Source organism: Schistocerca piceifrons, unplaced genomic scaffold, assembly GCF_021461385.2.
Source record: "Schistocerca piceifrons isolate TAMUIC-IGC-003096 unplaced genomic scaffold, iqSchPice1.1 HiC_scaffold_1047, whole genome shotgun sequence".
NCBI classification, from domain to species: Eukaryota; Metazoa; Arthropoda; class Insecta; order Orthoptera; family Acrididae; genus Schistocerca; species Schistocerca piceifrons.
This window is the reverse complement of record NW_025726849.1, coordinates 25,001-30,000: the sequence shown is the minus strand read 5'-3', so window position 1 is coordinate 30,000 and position 5,000 is coordinate 25,001. Positions and strand designations below refer to the sequence as shown.

At 53.6% G+C, this 5,000-nt stretch overlaps 1 non-coding gene across 1 annotated transcript in view; it reads right to left on the bottom strand.

Annotated features, from left to right (window-relative positions):
• Positions 1-1,709, bottom strand: part of LOC124726124 — a 1,909-nt gene extending 200 nt beyond the window's left edge. The window contains exon 1 of the ribosomal RNA XR_007006726.1: positions 1-1,709. This exon is cut by the window's left edge and continues 200 nt beyond it. This is a non-coding gene — a ribosomal RNA (small subunit ribosomal RNA).
• Positions 1,710-5,000: the final 3,291 nt, after the last annotated feature.

The window sequence follows — 5,000 nt, the reverse complement described above, 5'->3', positions numbered from 1 at the left end:
AGCTTATGACTCGCGCTTACTGGGAATTCCTCGTTCATGGGGAACAATTGCAAGCCCCAATCCCTAGCACGAAGGAGGTTCAGCGGGTTACCCCGACCTTTCGGCCTAGGAAGACACGCTGATTCCTTCAGTGTAGCGCGCGTGCGGCCCAGAACATCTAAGGGCATCACAGACCTGTTATTGCTCAATCTCGTGCGGCTAGAAGCCGCCTGTCCCTCTAAGAAGAAAAGTAATCGCTGACAGCACGAAGGATGTCACGCGACTAGTTAGCAGGCTAGAGTCTCGTTCGTTATCGGAATTAACCAGACAAATCGCTCCACCAACTAAGAACGGCCATGCACCACCACCCACCGAATCAAGAAAGAGCTATCAATCTGTCAATCCTTCCGGTGTCCGGGCCTGGTGAGGTTTCCCGTGTTGAGTCAAATTAAGCCGCAGGCTCCACTCCTGGTGGTGCCCTTCCGTCAATTCCTTTAAGTTTCAGCTTTGCAACCATACTTCCCCCGGAACCCAAAAGCTTTGGTTTCCCGGAGGCTGCCCGCCGAGTCATCGGAGGAACTGCGGCGGATCGCTGGCTGGCATCGTTTATGGTTAGAACTAGGGCGGTATCTGATCGCCTTCGAACCTCTAACTTTCGTTCTTGATTAATGAAAACATACTTGGCAAATGCTTTCGCTTCTGTTCGTCTTGCGACGATCCAAGAATTTCACCTCTAACGTCGCAATACGAATGCCCCCGCCTGTCCCTATTAATCATTACCTCGGGTTCCGAAAACCAACAAAATAGAACCGAGGTCCTATTCCATTATTCCATGCACACAGTATTCAGGCGGGCTTGCCTGCTTTAAGCACTCTAATTTGTTCAAAGTAAACGTGCCGGCCCACCGAGACACTCAATAAAGAGCACCCTGGTAGGATTTCAACGGGGTCCGCCTCGGGACGCACGAGCACGCACGAGGCGGTCGCACGCCTTCGGCTCGCCCCACCGGCAGGACGTCCCACGATACATGCCAGTTAAACACCGACGGGCGGTGAACCAACAGCGTGGGACACAAATCCAACTACGAGCTTTTTAACCGCAACAACTTTAATATACGCTATTGGAGCTGGAATTACCGCGGCTGCTGGCACCAGACTTGCCCTCCAATAGATACTCGTTAAAGGATTTAAAGTGTACTCATTCCGATTACGGGGCCTCGGATGAGTCCCGTATCGTTATTTTTCGTCACTACCTCCCCGTGCCGGGAGTGGGTAATTTGCGCGCCTGCTGCCTTCCTTGGATGTGGTAGCCGTTTCTCAGGCTCCCTCTCCGGAATCGAACCCTGATTCCCCGTTACCCGTTACAACCATGGTAGGCGCAGAACCTACCATCGACAGTTGATAAGGCAGACATTTGAAAGATGCGTCGCCGGTACGAGGACCGTGCGATCAGCCCAAAGTTATTCAGAGTCACCAAGGCAAACGGACCGGACGAGCCGACCGATTGGTTTTGATCTAATAAAAGCGTCCCTTCCATCTCTGGTCGGGACTCTGTTTGCATGTATTAGCTCTAGAATTACCACAGTTATCCAAGTAACGTGGGTACGATCTAAGGAACCATAACTGATTTAATGAGCCATTCGCGGTTTCACCTTAATGCGGCTTGTACTGAGACATGCATGGCTTAATCTTTGAGACAAGCATATGACTACTGGCAGGATCAACCAGGGAGCTGCGTCAACTAGAGCTGAGCAGCCGGCCGCCCGGGAGTGTGTCCCGGGGGCCCGCGCGAACACGCAAGCGTCCGCTCAATCATTCTGCAAACAGGAGGAGGCTGAGCTCCCCTGCACAATACACCTCGAAACCCTCTCAGGTCCCGGCGGCGCGCAGCGCCGTCCCAAGTACTTGGTCGGGTTCGAGAGAGGCGCAATCGCCCGGAGTTAGGCGAGTAGACGCTTTCGGTGCGACCACCCGTGCTCCCAACTGAGCTTGCCGCTGCCGACAGAGGCCCGGGAGCGTGCTGTCGTGGCATTGCCGGCGGGAGACAACACGCGCCACCTACGGTGACCGGCAGCTCCAACGCCAGCGCCACAGAAGGACAAAAGCCCCACTTGGGTGCCGAAGCGAACTCTCCCAGCACAGCGCACGCGCCAACACATCCGCACAGCTGCGATACAAACCACCAGCGAGAACCGCTGGGGCGACCGAGCAGCAGACGGCGTCGCGGCGCCGAGCGCCGGGCGGCGGCGCATCCTCAACGCACACAGTCCTCAATCGGACCAGCACACTGAAGATGTCCACCGCGCTTCGCACCGGGCCCGCGAGGACCTACTTTGGCCGCACGGCGCCGCGCGCAGGGTGCGCCGGCGCGCAGCTGCGACGCCTGCCGCGTCCGTCGGCCGGCGCGCCTGCCACTGGCCGCCCCCACCAGCCGGCTGTAGCGCGTGCGCCCACGCACCGCGCGGCCAGCACGCCGGGAGGCGCCCCCTCACCGGCCGGGGACGGTCCCACCCAGCCACCGCCGCGTATCGCTTCACACCCAGATGCCGTTCAGTTTCGTCGGCATGGTGGGTATCGCTGGAACAACCGGTTCGTACCTCAACCTATCGTCGCCATCACCGATTCACCCCTAGCGAGAACAACCGCACCACAACAGGTTACCATTTGTTCATTTGCGTAACTTCACCAGAAAACGCAGGCGTCCATCGCCATTTGCAACTTCAACGATTATTGCATGCCTGTGTCAGGTGTCACGCCACACTACGTCTGCCCACATACACGCAACAAAATGTGCACGCCTAGACAATACGTGGAAGGTGGCCCCCGTACGTATGCGATGTCCATTGCTCGAACGACTGTCAACCGGCCTCTGTAGCATGTCGCAGATATGGAACGCGGTGCACCATGCCATCACGGTGTGTGAGGAGAGACGACTAGGTCCGAATACATCAACAGACAGCTCATGCTGATCGCCATCCACGGCGTCCGTTCCTCCCACACGTCTCTATGGCGTACCACACTGCAATCCAGCTCTCATAGGGAGACGACACGTAGCTGCGTGCACAATATTTGCACTGTATGGTCCGCCGTTTTTGGGCGCAGTCGTTGTACGGTCACACATGTGCCACGATGTATCATTCGGTACATAAGGACGAATGTGCAGTACAGATTGTGGTTTACGCGTACGACATTAGCGGACGGTTGACACAGGCCGCACCACAACGTAGCCTGAGTACGTCGCATGCGAAGGGCATTGAACATGCAAACTTCTCACCAACCAGCTTGCGAAGGCAGGGGGGCAAGGTGGGGACGTGGGGAGGGGCGGCATGTACGTCCTGCTGCCATCCACATTACAGTGTACAGCAGGAGCATGTGGAAAGTCAGCAAGACTTGCAAGGTGTTTAACATGAAGCGATACACAGGGGAGCGGGCAGTGCGAGTAGCGAACTATATTGCGAGGGTTGCGGGTGGGCAACACTACACTAATTGAACGAGTCGTATAACAATTACAGAGCAGGTTTAGGCGACAACATGGGTTACGTTAGGGGACAACGTGGGTTACGTTAGGGGACAACGTGGGTTAGGTTAAGGCACAACGTGGGTTAGGTTAAGGCACAACGTGGGTTAGGTTAAGGCACAACGTGGGTTAGGTTAAGGCACAACGTGGGTTAGGTTAAGGCACAACGTGGGTTAGGTTAAGGCACAACGTGGGTTAGGTTAAGGCACAACGTGGGTTAGGTTAAGGCACAACGTGGGTTAGGTTAAGGCACAACGTGGGTTAGGTTAAGGCACAACGTGGGTTAGGTTAAGGCACAACGTGGGTTAGGTTAAGGCACAACGTGGGTTAGGTTAAGGCACAACATGGGTTAGGTTAAGGTACAACATGGGTTAGGTTAAGGTACAACATGGGTTAGGTTAAGGTACAACATGGGTTAGGTTAAGGTACAACATGGGTTAGGTTAAGGTACAACATGGGTTAGGTTAAGGTACAACATGGGTTAGGTTAAGGTACAACATGGGTTAGGTTAAGGTACAACATAGGTTAGGTTAAGGTACAACATGGGTTAGGTTAAGGTACAACATAGGTTAGGTTAAGGTACAACATAGGTTAGGTTAAGGTACAACATAGGTTAGGTTAAGGTACAACATAGGTTAGGTTAAGGTACAACATAGGTTAGGTTAAGGTACAACATAGGTTAGGTTAAGGTACAACATAGGTTAGGTTAAGGTACAACATAGGTTAGGTTAGGTTAGGTTAGGTTACACGTTGTTGTAAGGAAAGGTGTAGGGGGGGGGGGGGCGGGGGCGGCAGGTTCGTTGATAGTGATTATAGTAAGTGAATGCTTGTGACATGATCAGATTTGTCACGTCAGGATGCACCTTTGGCTTATTAGAGGCGGCGCTCCAATTCTATGCTTGTGTGAGACCTGTGTCTTTGACTCATGTCATTGTTTGTGCGCTGTGACAGGAGGTACTATTGTGATGTTGGGTGCACCGTTGTATAGGACATGTGTGGGTGTTGGTGCCTGGTCTGCGCAATGGTGGATGTCGAAAGGCTGGGATATTGTATTTTCCGCATGGACCTCCTGGTCTGGTTGTGATAGTGTGGATTGTGTAATGTGGCGGAGAAGATGCACTGGATGTTGTTCCATGCTGGTGCTTACATATTGTATGTGCGCCTGTTAGAAGCAGAGAGTGGTGCGTGATCAGAGTGTCTGGCTGACGTGTGGTTCCCATTGTGGGCAGACTCTTTCAGCATGTATACGGACAGTTGTGTATATTTATTGTAGTTTGATGGCTCTGCATTGATTACTAATCAGCGCCGTGTGTACGGGTAATCTGGTTCCAGTCCAAAATGTTCCATCTGTGTACATTAGTGACAAAGACTCCCCCCATGCAGTGGGGCTCGGTCTGTTATAGCTCTTCCGCGTAATATATTTGCCCCACGTTTTTGCGACTGCGAGTGCGAGTGCAACGCGCATGGGGACCGACATGCTGATGGCTCGGTATCGGACGCCGTAC